We start from the raw sequence: 16,248 nt of genomic DNA, 5'->3' as shown, positions 1-16,248 counted from the left end.
ATCTAGACAGATACCTTGCATAGTCTTGTTGATTTGGACAAATCTGGGGTCATCATGTTCTTGCCATAACAAATGTGTTGATTGAGTTGTCTAAAGGATGTCTATGGAATGGTAGACCACTTGTGACCAAAGAAGAAAGCCTGTAAACACTTATTAACTTACAAGAGCATTTATTTTCCAACGTAACAGAATTATATTAAATTACAACAAGAAGATAATTTATTATCACACAATCTATTCCAAACAATGAAATAGAACACACTATTTTCAAAACAACAGACAGTTGGATCATTTGATAATAACGATTTGTGAAATATATATATATACAGTATAATATTTATCTGAACATACAGTAGATTTGGATATAATTGTTTCACCTTGTTAAAATATCATCCACCATATCCTTATGATAACCCCATGATACATGGGGCAGCAGCAGTTGAACCGCACATTTACCTGAACATAATTTTTTCACCATTCCAAATTTGATAACAATATAATTTCTGACTGATACAACTTTTAAAAATCCTCTCAAGACACATAGGACCCCCGACTAGAATATAGTGACAGGGTTATGACTGATTTCACTTTTTTTTGTTGGAGTATCTTAATTAACAAAAACTGGTCACAGTAGAATTCAAGAACAGTATTTCATACCAGCTGCTGAAAAGCCACATGGTTCAAATTGACAAGTAAACGGAGTACATGTCACGACTTCCACGGCAGGTGGTTCCTCTCCCTGTTCGGCGTTGGCGTCGCCGGTCTACCAGCCATCACCGATCCATGTTTCATTTTCCGTCTGTTTTGTCTTTGGTTCATTCACACCTGGTTTTCATTTGCTTTAATTTCTGTGTGTATATTTACCCCTGCTTAGGTTTGTGCGGGATTATTTTTCTTGTTGCTTGTGGAGGCTTTCCTCCGTGTATTTGTTTTTTGCGCCATACGGGAGTACTGTTAGTTCCCATTGCATTGGGCGTTGTTTTGGGGGTATTGTACTGTACCGTGTTTTTAGACTTGCCCTGGTTATAATTTACGCTACACTGACATTTCTGCCTGCGTTTGACTCCTCACCTACCTTCAGTGCGTCAACGCAACAGTACATTACCGTGAAATGCTTACGTACAAGCCCGTAACCAACAATGCAGGTAAGAAATTAAGATTTAAGAGAATATTTACTGAATAAACTAAAGTTTTTTTTTAAAGTAACACAGTAAAATAACAATAACGAGGCTATACTGTATACAATACCGAGTCAATGTGCGGGTATACAGGTTAGTCAAGGTTATTGAGGCAATCTGTACATGTAGGTAGGGGTAAATTGACTATGCATAGATAATAAAACAGTCGCAGCAGCGTAAAAAAAGACTGGGTCAATGCAAATAGTCTGGGTAGCCATTTGATGAACTGTTCAACACTTATGGCTTGGAGGTAGAAGCTGGTAAGGAGTCTTTTGGACCTAGACTTGGCACTCCGGTACCGCTTGCCGTGAGGTAGCAGAGAGAAGTCTATGACTAAGGTGGCTGGAGTCTTTGACAATATTTAGGGCCTTCTGACACCGCCTAGTATAGAGGTCCTGGATGTCAGGAAGCTTGGCCCCAGTGATGTACTGGGCAGTACCCTCTGTAGCACCTTGTGGTGGGATGCAGAGCAGTTGCCATATCAGGCGGTGATGTAACCAGTCAGGATGGTGCAGCTGTAGAACTTTTTGAGGATCTGGATGGCAGGCAGGCTCGGGGTCAGGGCAGGCAGAGGTTTGTAATCAGGTCAGAATCAGGCAGACAGGTAAGTGTGGCCTGAGGGCACACACTTAATGTAATGTAATTTTTTTTTTTTTTTTTTTTTTTTACATCTGCCTTATTCTAAAATGGATTAAAACATTTTTTTTCCTCATCAATCTAACACACAATACCCCACTATCACATTTACATAAGTATTCACCCTTTACTTAGTACTTTGTTGAAGCTCCTTTGGCAGTGAATACAGCCTATAGTCTTCTTGGGTATGACGCTACAAGCTTGGCACAACTGTATTTGGGGAGTTTAGTGTATAGGGGATGTTGTTCCCACTATGACTTAAAACCTACCCAAATGAAAAACTGTGGATAGATGGCAGCCTTCACCATGGCAAGGTGACTGGGAATATGGTTGAATACAAACAGTGTAGCTATTCCCTTCAGTAGGCAATCAAACAGGCAAAAAGTTAGTACAGAGACAAAGTGGAGTTGCAATTCAATGGCTCAGACAGGAGACGTCTGTAGACCCTGCCACATACATCACGGACTACACAGGGAAAAACCAGGCTTTTCGCAGACACCGACATCTTGCTTCCAGACAAGCTAAACACTTTCACCTGCTTTGAGAATAACAGTGCCACCGACTCGGCCCGCTCCCAAGGACTGTGGGCTATCGTTCTCCGTGGCCGACATGAGTAAGACATTTAAACAGGTTAACCCTCGCAAGGCTGCCAGCCTAGACGGCATCCCTAGCTGCGTCCTCAGAACATGCGCAGACCAGCTGACTGGAGTGTTTACGGACATATTCAATTTCTCCCTATTCAGTCTGCTTTCCCCACTTGCTTCAAGATGTCCACTATTGTTTCTGTACCCAAGAAAGCAAAGATAACTAAAATGACTATCGCCACGTAGCACTCAATTCTGTCAGCTTGAAGTGCTTTGTGAGGCTAGTTAAGTATCATATCTCCTCCACCTCACCTGACACCCTAGACCCACTTCAATTTGCATATATAGATCCCAATAGATCCACTGAGGATGCAATCGCCATCACACTGCACACTGCCCTATCCCATCTGGACAAGAGGAATACCTATGTAAGAATGCTGTTCATTGACTATAGCTCAGCCTTCAACACCATAGTACCATCCAAGATCATCATCAAGCTTGGGGCCCTGGGTCTGAACCGTGCCCTGTGCAACTTGGTCCTGGACTTCCTGATGGGCCACCCCCAGCTGGTGTAGGTAGGAAATAACATCTCCACGTCGCTGATCTTCAACACTGGGGCCCCATAAGGGTACGTGCTCAGTCCTCTCCTGTACTCTCTGTTCACCCATGACTGCGTGGCCATGCACACCTCCAACTCTAATAATCAGGTTTGCAGACTACACAACAGTAGTAGGCTTGATTACCAACGATTACGAGACGGCCTACAGGGAGGAGGAGAGGCCCCTGGGAGTGCGGTGCCTGGAAAACAATTTCTCACTCAACGTCAACAAAACAATGGAGATTATTGTGGACTTCAGGAAACAGCAGAGGGTGCACCCCCCTATCTACATCAACGGGACCTCAGTGGAGAAGGTGGAAAGCTTCAAGTTCCTTGGCGTACACATCACTGACAAACTTAACTGGACCACCCACACAGACAATGTGGTGAAGAAAGTACAACAGAGCCTCAACCTCAGGATGCTAAAGAAATTGGGCTTGTCACCTAAAACTTTTACAGATTCACAATTGAGAGCATCCTGTTGGGCTGTATCACCACCTGGTACGGCAACTGCACCGCCCACAACTGCAAGGCTCACCAGAGGGGGGGTACAGTCTGCCCAACGCAATACCGGGGGAAAACTACCTGCCCTCCAGGACACTTACAGCACCCGACGTCACAGGAAGGCCAAAAAGATTATCAAGGATATAAACCACCAGAGCACTGCCTGTTCACCCTGCTTTCTTCCAGAAGGTGAGGTCACTACAGGTGCATCAAAGCTGGGACCGAGAGACTGAAAAACAGCTTATATCTCAAGGCCATCAGACTGTTAAACAGCCATCATTAGCACATTAGAGGCTGCTACCTACAGGCATAGACTAGGAATCACTGGCCACTTTAAGGAACACTAATCACTTTAATAATGTTTACATATGTCAATACTCATCATGTGTGTATGTTTTCTATACTATTCTACGGTATCAAAAAAAGCAAAAAATATTTAGTCAGCCACCAATTGTGCAAGTTCTCCTACTTACAAAGATGAGAGAGGCCTGCAAATTATCATTGTTACACTTCAACTAATGCATGATGTCATCTGTAAAGGAATAAGGGTCTGGGGTTCGGGCTAGGCCCCTTAGTTCAAGTCAGGGGAAATTTTAACGCTACAGCACACAATGACATTCTAGACGATTCTGTGCTTCCAACTTTGTGGCAACATTTTGGTGAAGGCCTTTTCCTGTTTCAGCATGACAATACCCCCATACAGAAATGATTTTTTTGAGATCAGTGTGGAAGAACTTGACTGGCCTGCACAGAGCCCTGACCGGAACCCCCGTCAAACACCTTTGGGATGAATTGGAATGCACACTGTGAGCCAGGCCTAATCGCCCAACATCAGTGCCCGACCTCACCAATGCTCTTTTGGCTGAATGGAAGCAAGTCCCCGCAGCAAGTGGAGGCTGTTATAGCAGCAAAGGGTGGACAAACTATATTAATGCCCATGATTTTGGAATGAGATGTCTGGTGAGCAGGTGTCCATATACTTTGTCATGTAGTGTAGTATTTGTGATTTTATGTGACACATGTAGCCTACATAATGTATTACAAATGAATTTCCCTGTTGAAAAATAAAGATCTTATAAGGTCTACGATCTGAGTTCCGAGTTCTAATGTTTTTGCAGAATCAAGTCATTGCCACAGTTGCATGGTGCTACTGATGGAGATCACCTGCCAGTGGATGTTACGGTCAGCCAACAACTCCCAGGGTCTGCTGGGCGTCAGGACTTTAACCTCAGCCTGCTCCTGGAGGATCTCATCCAACTCTGACCGCTGGATCTCACAGCCACGTAGACGCCACAAGGCTAACATGCATGCACACACAATGCATTATGTAAATGCAAACAAATGATTTTAAAAAGTACAAAGATGCATGCAATTGATACAAAGACTTTCCATGCCTGCTGATGCAGAATAATGAATAACAGCAGCAGAACTTGCTCATGTTTTTATATATCGCTCACACTAACTCGCATACAAGAGCAACAGAGCCATGTGGCTCGGTCAAGAAAGTACTGCACATAGCCACAGACTAACACAGGTCATGGTCTGGCTCTCCTCCTACCTACCATTGATACAGGCCTCCTCATTGCCCTGTCAGTAGAAACAAGTATATATATTTTTCTTCAAAACACAAATGATAAGTTGGTTAGATTATATTTTCAAGCAAAATTGTAACATTGGAACTATTCGGTCATCCATAAAGTCGTTGTAAAAGTGCTTGAGTCATACAGGTTGTCCAGGACACAGAGCGCAGACCCCCAAAACATCTCTACTATAAGTACAGCAAATTTCCAGTTGACATCAATGTGTGACATTTAAAGGTTTGTGTAGCCTGTAGGTCACCAAGTTGAATTGAGGCACATACAGTATTATAGGCTATTACCAACATCATTGGCTAATACGGATCAGCCTCTTCAAATGTTGCTGTCCAGCCAGCAGATGGTGCTGCATTGAAGGCTTATGAGTAATTGCATTTGAGTTTAATACAATACTTTAAAGTAAAAACAGTTGTAAAATACCAGGGTGGGTTTGCAGCAACATGAATGAACACTTAAATTAAGGTTGATATGAATCCTGTTGCATAAAACGTTAAACCTAGTATGGAATTAGTCCTAGTTCCATTTAACTCTTCATCTAATCTACATTTTCACTTTGAACCAGGATCAAATCTACTCTTGTTTCAAAATCTAATTTAAACTTAGATTAGGGTTTAATTATAAAACTGCCCCTGGAGGTGGTTTAAGTGATCAAATGACATTGCATGTGCTGTATTTTTGGTATGACTACAAATTTTAGCTATTGTGGCTTATGTTTCTATAAGTCAACTAGCCATATCTAATTTATTAATCTAATAATTTAGCCAGCAGTGACAAATCAGGGTGGGTTGCACCAACATAGATAAAGACTGCCAAAAATGCCTCTGACCACAGGAAAAGGTTAAACTGGGTTAAATCAAGACTGATTCATTAATCATGCTTAACAAAACTTCCTGGTTAAATTCAACCCTTTAATTTTAAGTTAAATTTGCACTATTACTGTTGTCACTTTTGGATATTACTACAATGTACTATTTATTTTTGAACCCATTGAACAAACTTTCTTTTTTTTTAGCTGTTCTCTCATTAACTTTCTGGTGGTAAATTAGTGTATCTCACTAACTCATCTCCAAACAGACAATTCTCTCTGACATGGGTCAATATTATGGTTCCCAACAGACTCCTGTAGATCCAAAGCTCTAAGACAACTGGCAAACTGCAGAAAGTAAGTGGTATCGAATATCATTTTGTAGTGAATAAGTTTGCATAAATATAGTGGAGCAAACATTTACATTATGGGTCAAACACTTGGTGTCATGGGGCGACGTGCTCACACATTATAATGCAATTACAGGACCGAGCACAGTGAAGCATGATGACAATTCTGGTGACCCGCTACCAATCTTCCCTTTAAAAAAATTAGGCACGGAGCAAATTAAGTCTGCTGAGCCTAAACTTGAACATTTACTGTGAACACTGAGGCTGCACTCGCTTTAAGTTACAGACAATGATCAAGTAGGCTACTGAGGCTATTTGATCATAAAGTAGGTCTACCAGGGTGGCCTACCATCAAAAACAATGGACAAAATGCATCCAATAACATTATAACATGGAAATAGCTGTTCTATCATTCAGCCTACAGTAGTGGTGGTGTTTAGCAGCCAATGTGTGATGTTCAATGTAGGCCTACATTTCATGAGCCTTTTGAAAAAAAACATGTTGGGATTGACATTAACCTGTTTATCCACTTGTCCTTCAGACATGGAGGTGACTGAAAATGTTTGATGCAAGAAACCACTTTACAAAATAAAATGCATTATTATTCTTATACCATTATAACAGAGAATCAGACAAATGATGCAACCCTCTGCCTATTGGCTACTTAGCTTATTCAAGCCTGTCTCAAAATACAATACTGCCCCTTTAAGACAAAGAAAGCTCTTTATCTGACTTGCTTTTCAAAAAGGTCTAGAAATGTACACACTTGTTGTGCTTTGTAGAAAGCAATCACTCCCCCATTGCTGACTATAAATCTACAACTAGGCTAATAACTCACTAACTGGTAAAGGATATGAACAAATGTCCACACATGGCTTCAGTACATGCAGCTTTGATCTCAAAACAAGCACATCTACTCACCACCACTCATGCTGTAAACACAGTCCAATTCAAAGTGAATGGCACAGATCCATATATGGCAATGGTCTATTTGCATATAGGCCAAATGCAACTCTGATTGGTTATGCCACACCAATCTTTTTAGAGTACTGGCTGAGTCATGTGTGTCAATGCAATAGAATCCTACTCTAAAGCGTTCTGCATAGTTTGTTTTGGTATGTTGCATTGAACGCTAATATTGCATTGATTCGATCACAATTTCCACAGTAAAGGGAAACTTTGATAATGTAAAATGGGAACAGGGCCGGTCCTTACATTTTTGCCACCCTGGGAAAGACAAAATGCCGCCTGGGATGTAAGCCTACCACGTTGGACAGCAATGGAATTTGATGAATGCCCATCCATTTGGTAGGCCCACCATTTGTAAAACAGGCCATTGCATTGGCTTTAATTGTCACACCCTGATCTGTTTCACCTGTCTTGTGCTTGTCTCCACCCCGCTCCTGGTGTTGCCCATTTTCCCCTGTGCATTTATACCCGTGTTTTCTGTTTGTCTGTTGCCAGTTTGTCTTGTCTCAAGCCTACCAGCATTTCTTCCCCATACGCCTGATTTGTGTTAGTTCCTGTTTTCTAGTTCTCCCGGTTTTTGACCATCCTGCCTGCCCTGAGCTTGCTGTTCTGTACCTTTTGACACTGCCCTGGATGACTGACCCCTCCCTGCCCTGACCCTGCCGTTCTGCACTTTACGGACTCTGACCTGGATTACTGACCTCTGCCTGCCCTTGACCTGTTGATTGCCTGCTCCTGGAGGATCTCATCCAACTCTGACTGCTGGATCTCACAGCCACGCAGATGCCACAAGGCTAACATGCATGCACACACAATGCATTATGTAAATACAAGCAAATTATTTTTTTAAATACACAGATGCATGCAATTGATAGACTTTCCATCCCTGCAGATGCAGAATAATGAATAACAGCAGCAGAACTTGCTCATGTTTTTACTGTATATATCGCTCACACTAACTCGCATACAAGAGGAACAGAGCCATGTGGCTCGGACAACAAAGTACTGCACACAGCCACAGACTAACACAGGTCATGGTCTGGCTCTCCTCCTACCTACCATTGATACAGGCCTCCTTTTCCTCTGGTCTATGAGGATGTATTGAGAGCTTTCTGGGAACCAGGGGAGAGTGAGGAGCTGGATGAGGCCTGGGATAGATTTTGATTTGATTTGAACAAAACGTGAAGCTATATGACTAGTGCAAACAGACAACTAAACATAGAATAACAACCCACAAACTATCCAAGGAATATGGCTACCTAAATATGTTCCCCAATCAGAGACAATGATAAACAGCTGCCTCTGATTGAGAACCAATCTAGGCATCCATAGACATATAAACACCTAGACTAGAAAACCACATAAACATACAAAAAACCCTAGACAATGCAACTACACAAACCACCCTTGTCACACCCTGACCTAACCAAATAATAAAGAAAACAAAGCTCACTAAGGTCAGGGCATGACACTGGGTTTCTGTACAGCACTTTGTGACATCAGCTGATGTAAGAAGGGTTTAATAGATACATTTTATTGATTGATAAAATTGGCAACGTTCAAAAATACAACGTACAAATAAAATGTAATAAGCTTCTCAGTGAGGACAACATACCAAGGTTACCAGACATCCTTGTGTAAAAAGCTGATATTGATATTAATAACATTGCCTTCCAAAGTAGGCCAAAATGTATTCATCACATAAGTCAAATTATCCTCCAAAGGTTACGCTCATAGGTTCAGCTATAAGAGCTCCGGCAGCCTTCCCAGGGGGTAGATGGACATGATGCAAATCCAGAACAGGGTGACCTGTTGAACAGCTGAACATCCCAATGCTTCCGAAACATCTTGTTCACAAGCTTCTGAATAAACTGAGAGGAAAGGTAGAGGGAGTATACTGTATGTACACACATGGGCACATAGACTGACATACACACACACACACACACACACGGTTTACTTTCAGAATAATTTTACTATGATGGGTGCATTCATTATGGCACGGTTATAGCCATACTGACGACTGCATCCAATGTCACTATTAACATCACATTTAATACTGTAGGAAATATTGTAGGAAAGCTCAACCGGTGTCGCTCATTCAGCCGACAGAAACTTTCAACCGGGTCGGAGTCAGAGGCCGAGTCTTCTCTGGTCTCTACTCCTCCCGTTACGGGGTCTGAGACGCCGAAGCTTCTCACCATTAGCTCTGACAAATTGAAAACTCTAGTCATTGGCGACTCCATTACCCGCAGTATTAGACTTAAAACGAATCATCCAGCGATCATACACTGTTTACCAGGGGGCAGGGCTACCGACGTTAAGGCTAATCTGAAGATGGTGCTGGCTAAAGCTAAAACTGGCGAGTGTAGAGAGTATAGAGATATTGTTATCCACGTCGGCACCAACGATGTTAGGATGAAACAGTCAGAGATCACCAAGCACAAAATAGCTTCTGCGTGCATATTAGCTAGAAAGATGTGTCGGCATCGAGTAATTGTCTCTGGCCCCCTCCCAGTTAGGGGGAGTGATGAGCTCTACAGCAGAGTCTCACAACTCAATCGCTGGTTGAAAACTGTTTTCTGCCCCTCCCAAAAGATAGAATTTGTAGATAATTGGCCCTCTTTCTGGGACTCACCCACAAACAGGACCAAGCCTGGCCTGCTGAGGAGTGACGGACTCCATCCTAGCTGGAGGGGTGCTCTCATCTTATCTACCAACATAGACAGGGTTCTAACTCCTCTAGCTCCACAATGAAATAGGGTGCAGGCCAGGCAGCAGGCTGTTAGCCAGCCTGCCAGCATAGTGGAGTCTGCCACTAGCACAGTCAGTGTAGTCAACTCAGCTATCACCATTGAGACCGTGTCTGTGCCTCGACCTAGGTTGGGCAAAACTAAACATGGCGGTGTTCGCCTTAGCACTCTCACTAGGATAAAGACCACCTCCATTCCAGTCATTACTGAAAGAGATCATGATACCTCACATCTCAAAATAGGGCTACTTAATGTTAGATCCCTTACTTCAAAGGCAATTATAGTCAATGAACTAATCACTGATCATAATCTTGATGTGATTGGCCTGACTGAAACATGGCTTAAGCCTGATGAATTTACTGTTTTAAATGAGGCCTCACCTCCTGGCTGCACTAGTGACCATATCCCCCGTGCATCCCGCAAAGGCGGAGGAGGTGTTGCTAACATTTACGATAGCAAATTTCAATTTACAAAAAAAAATGACGTTTTCGTCTTTTGAGCTTCTAGTCATGAAATCTATGCAGCCTACTCAATCACTTTTTATAGCTACTGTTTACAGGCCTCCTGGGCCATATACAGCGTTTCTCACTGAGTTCCCTGAATTCCTATCGGACCTTGTAGTCATAGCAGATAATATTCTAATCTTTGGTGACTTTAATATTCACATGGAAAAGTCCACAGACCCACTCCAAAAGGCTTTCGGAGCCATCATCGACTCAGTGGGTTTTGTCCAACATGTCTCTGGACCCACTCACTGTCACAGTCATACGCTGGACCTAGTTTTGTCCCATGGAATAAATGTTGTGGATCTTAATGTTTTTCCTCATAATCCTGGACTATCGGACCACCATTTTATTACGTTTGCAATTGCAACAAATAATCTGCTCAGACCCCAACCAAGGACCATCAAAAGTCGTGCTATAAATTCACAGACAACACAAAGATTCCTTGATGCCCTTCCAGACTCCCTCTGCCTACCCAAGGACGCCAGAGGACAAAAATCAGTTAACCACCTAACTGAGGATCTCAATTTAATCTTGCGCAATACCCTAGATGCAGTTGCACCCCTAAAAACTAAAAACATTTCTCATAAGAAACTAGCTCCCTGGTACACAGAAAATACCCGAGCTCTGAAGCAAGCTTCCAGGAAATTGGAACGGAAATGGCGCCACACCAAACTGGAAGTCTTCCGACTAGCTTGGACAGACGGTACCGTGCAGTACTGAAGAGCCCTTACTGCTGCTCGATCATCCTATTTTTCTAACTTAATTGAGGAAAATAAGAAAAATCTGAAATTCCTTTTTGATACTGTCGCAAAGCTAACTAAAAAGCAGCATTCCCCAAGAGAGGATCACTTTCACTTTAGCAGTGATAAATTCATGAACTTCTTTGAGGAAAAGATTATGATTATTAGAAAGCAAATTACGGACTCCTCTTTAAACCTGCGTATTCCTCCAAAACTCAGTTGTCCTGAGTCTGCACAACTCTGCCAGGACCTAGGATCAAGAGAGACGCTCAAGTGTTTTAGTACTATATCTCTTGACACAATGATGAAAATAATCATGGTCTCTAAACCTTCAAGCTGCATACTGGACCCTATTCCAACTAAACTACTGAAAGAGCTGCTTCCTGTGCTTGGCCCTCCTATGTTGAACATAATAAATGGCTCTCTATCCACTGGATGTGTACCAAACTCACTAAAAGTGGCAGTAATAAAGCCTCTCTTGAAAAAGCCAAACCTTGGCCCAGAAAATATAAAAAACTATCGGCCTATATCGAATCTTCCATTCCTCTCAAAATTTTTAGAGAAGGCTGTTGCGCAGCAACTCACTGCTTTCCTGAAGACAAACAATGTATACGAAATGCTTCAGTCTGGTTTTAGACCCCATCATAGCACTGAGACGGCACTTGTGAAGGTGGTAAATGACATTTTAATGGCATCAGACCGAGGCTCTGCATCTGTCCTCGTGCTCCTAGACCTTAGTGCTGCTTTTGATACCATCGATCACCACATTCTTTTGGAGAGATTGGAAACCCAAATTGGTCTACACGGACATGTTCTGGCCTGGTTTAGATCTTATCTGTCGGAAAGATATCAGTTTGTCTCTGTGAATGGTTTGTCCTCTGACAAATCAACTGTAAATTACGGTGTTCCTCAAGGTTCCGTTTTAGGACCACTATTGTTTTCACTATACATTTTACCTCTTGGGGATGTTATTCGAAAACATAATGTTAACTTTCACTGCTATGCGGATGACACACAGCTGTACATTTCAATGAAACATGGTGAAGCCCCAAAATTGCCCTCGCTAGAAGCATGTGTTTCAGACATAAGGAAGTGGATGGCTGCAAACTTTCTACTATTAAACTCGGACAAAACAGAGATGCTTGTTCTAGGTCCCAAGAAACAAAGATCTTCTGTTGAATCTGACAATTAATCTTAATGGTTGTACAGTCATCTAAAAAAAAACTGTGAAGGACCTCGGCGTTACTCTGGACCCTGATCTCTCTTTTGAAGAACATATCAAGACCATTTCGAGGACAGCTTTTTTCCATCTACGTAATATTGCAAAAATCAGAAACTTTCTGTCCAAAAATGATGCAGAAAAATTAATCCATGCTTTTGTCACTTCTAGGTTAGACTACTGCAATGCTCTACTTTCCGGCTACCCGGATAAAGCACTAAATAAACTTCAGTTAGTGCTAAATACGGCTGCTAGAATCCTGACTAGAACCAAAAAATTTGATCATATTACTCCAGTGCTAGCCTCTCTACACTGGCTCCCTGTCAAAGCAAGGGCTGATTTTAAGGTTTTACTGATAACCTACAAAGCATTACATGGGCTTGCTCCTACCTATCTCTCTGATTTGGTCCTGCCGTTCATACCTACACGTACGCTACGGTCACAAGACGCAGGCCTCCTAATTGTCCCTAGAATTTCTAAGCAAACAGCTGGAGGCAGGGCTTTCTCCTATAGAGCTCCATTTTTATGGAACGGTCTGCCTACACATGTCAGAGAAGCAAACTTGGTCTCAACCTTTAAGTCTTTACTGAAGACTCATCTCTTCAGTGGGTCATATGATTGAGTGTAGTCTGGCCCAGGAGTGGGAAGGTGAATGGAAAGGCTCTGGAGCAACGAACCGCCCTTGCTGTCTCTGCCTGGCCGGTTCCCCTCTTTCCACTGGGATTCTCTGCCTCTAACCCATATTACAGCGGCTGAGTCACTGGCTTACTTGTGCTCTTTCATACCGTCCCTAGGAGGGGTGCGTCACTTGAGTGGGTTGAGTCACTGATGTGATCTTCCTGTCTGGGTTGGCGCCCCCCCTTGGGTTGTGCCATGGCGGAGATCTTTGTAAGCTATACTCAGCCTTGTCTCAGGATGGTAAGTTGGTGGTTGAAGATATCCCTCTAGTGGTGTGGGGGCTGTGCTTTGGCAAAGTGGGTGGGGTTATATCCTTCCTGTTTGGCCCTGTCCGGGGGTGTCCTCGGATGGGGCCACAGTGTCTCCTGACCCCTCCTGTCTCAGCCTCCAGTATTTATGCTGCAGTAGTTTGTGTCGGGGGGCTAGGGTCAGTTTGTTATATCTGGAGTACTTCTCCTGTCCTATTCGGTGTCCTGTGTGAATCTAAGTGTGCGTTCTCTAATTCTCTCCTTCTTTCTTTCTCTCTCTCGGAGGACCTGAGCCCTAGGACCATGCCCCAGGACTACCTGACATGATGACTCCTTGCTGTCCCCAGTCCACCTGACCATGCTGCTGCTCCACTTTCAACTGACCTGAGCCCTAGGACCATGCCCCAGGACTACCTGACATGATGACTCCTTGCTGTCCACCTGGCCATGCTGCTGCTCCAGTTTCAACTGTTCTGCCTTACTATTATTCGACCATGCTGGTCATTTATGAACATTTGAACATCTTGGCCATGTTCTGTTATAATCTCCACCCGGCACAGCCAGAAGAGGACTGGCCACCCCACATAGCCTGGTTCCTCTCTAGGTTTCTTCCTAAGTTTTGGCCTTTCTAGGGAGTTTTTCCTAGCCACCGTGCTTCTACACCTGCATTGCTTGCTGTTTGGGGTTTTAGGCTGGGTTTCTGTACAGCACTTTGAGATATCAGCTGATGTACGAAGGGCTATATAAATAAATTTGATTTGAAATCATTGCACTGTCAGTAGAAACAAGTATAACTCTTTTTTTCTTCTTGTAAATAAACGTTTGTTATTTTGAACTGTCTGCATCTGTGTCTTATCTTGAGGTTTGATATTATTAGTGTTGATTCTTGTGACTAATCAATTTGGCTATTTAAGCTCTGAATATCAGCTAACCAACTTTATCAGACGTTATCGTGAGCCTATTTGCAATGTGTTTACACAGCAGGAAATGCAGAAATATTTCTTTCTGTTTTGCTATGATAACCTGGTCAAAAATGTACAGAAGCAAACTTGAAACCACTGATCATGACAATTGGGTGAAACTCCTGGACAACAGTTGTGATTGCCCATTCCATATTCATTTTTACTTTGACCTGTCCGGTTTTAGGATATGTTGTTTGTTAAGCTGACAGCACATGTTTTATTTGATTGGGCGCCATTTTAGGTTAGGGTATTTGATCAGAGAAACATGCATGATAAGTGTCCGTTCAATACATTGCAATACATTTTATCTCCAGCCTGTATCTACAGAAAAGGCTACATACTCTTCCATACCATATCCTGTATCTGCTACATGATTCATTTTAGATATATTTTTTTTTATGGATTGTTGGTGGAGCATCACAGCAATGAGTCTTTCCAACAGCACCCTGGAGAGGCGCATTGGCAATGGACAAGCAACATATTTTGCGCACCTGCCTTTGACAAAGTGGGCATTGGTTATCACAGGGCGGCATCAGCGCTCAACTAAAAAGCCCATTATGCCACTGGTTGAGAGAAATTGGCATTGTTTTGGGGTAGAATTACGTGAGGTTTTATGTGTTGTTGTTGGAGGTGCATCTTGGACACTTTAGCTCAGAAAATGCCGCCCGCCTAATCCTGCCTAATGAGTGGGCCAGCGGTGAGGGGGAAAACTCTAGAAAGTTGAGTGAAGTTCAATCTCGTGCTTCTCTGCACAGGCTGATATTTATTCTGAGTGGCAGTCCCCGCACATTTGTGCAGCTTAAATGGAACATTGCCCACTACATAACCTCAAGTGTCAAATAAATGCAGTGTATCAGGGGAATACCATTGTTTATTAACCCTGAACCCATTATCCTGCAGATGGATATGAATTAAAGATTTTGATGTTTACTATTTCAAGACCAACATCATTTTAATTTGGTTTGGAAATGTAAAAGAACATGCTCTGTATCTGGAGTTTTCTGAGTTTCAAGGTGCATGGGTGTTGTTGGATCAACATAAACGGAATGTGCTCATTAACCTTTATCAGTTTTATGCTGATTTGTGAGTGTATTAAGTGGAGTGGAGCCAACTGTTATTGCTCTATGGAAGCATAAGTATGCAGTATGCAGACATTGATTCTGTAAAATCTGTAGCCATGGGTGCACTAGACGTAGGCTACATACACTGAATAAAAATATAAACGCAACATTCAACAATTTCAATGATTTTACGGAGTTACAGTTCATATAAGGAAATCAGTCAATCAAAATGAATTGAAAAGGCCCTAATCTATGGATTTCACATGACTGGGAATATAGATATGCATCAGTTGGTCAAACATACCTTAAAAAAAAGGTAGGGGCGTGGATCAGAAAACCAGTCAGTATCTGGTGTGAGCACCATTTGCTTCATGCAGCGTGACATCTCCTTCGCATAGAGTTGATCACACTGTTGATTGTGGCCTGTTGAATGTTATCCAACTCCTCTTCAATGGCTGTGTGAAGTTTCTGGATCTTGCGGGTACTGGGACATGCTGTCATACACGTCGATCCAGAGTATCCCAAACATGCTCAATGGGTGATATGTCTGGTGAGTATGCTGAAGAACTGGAAAATGTTAAACTTCCAGGAATTGTGTACAGATCCTTGCGACATGGGGCCATGCATTATCATGCTGAGGTGATGGACGAGGATGAATGGTATGACAATGGGCCTCACGATCGCATCACGGTATCTCTGTGCATTCAAATTGCCATCAAAAAAACGCAATTGTGTTTGTTGTACGTAGCTTATGCCTGCCCATACTACAGTATAACCCCACGACTACCATGGGACACTGTTCAAAATGTTGACCACTTGCCCACACAAAGCCATACACGTGGTCTGCGGTTGTGAAGCCAGT

The 16,248-nt window shown here is 42.7% G+C and overlaps 1 long non-coding RNA gene across 1 annotated transcript; it reads left to right on the top strand.

Moving 5' to 3' along the window:
• The first annotated feature begins 767 nt into the window (after nt 1-767).
• On the top strand, nt 768-6,443 carry LOC124019226. Its single transcript, XR_006835756.1, has 2 exons — nt 768-1,145; nt 4,619-6,443. It is a non-coding gene; the product is annotated as an uncharacterized LOC124019226 (long non-coding RNA).
• Nucleotides 6,444-16,248: the final 9,805 nt, after the last annotated feature.

The sequence above is a fragment of the Oncorhynchus gorbuscha genome, linkage group LG03 (genome assembly GCF_021184085.1).
Source record: "Oncorhynchus gorbuscha isolate QuinsamMale2020 ecotype Even-year linkage group LG03, OgorEven_v1.0, whole genome shotgun sequence".
Taxonomy (NCBI): domain Eukaryota; kingdom Metazoa; phylum Chordata; class Actinopteri; order Salmoniformes; family Salmonidae; genus Oncorhynchus; species Oncorhynchus gorbuscha.
The sequence above is the reverse complement of the archived record's forward strand: the minus strand, read 5'-3'. Positions and strand labels throughout refer to the sequence as shown.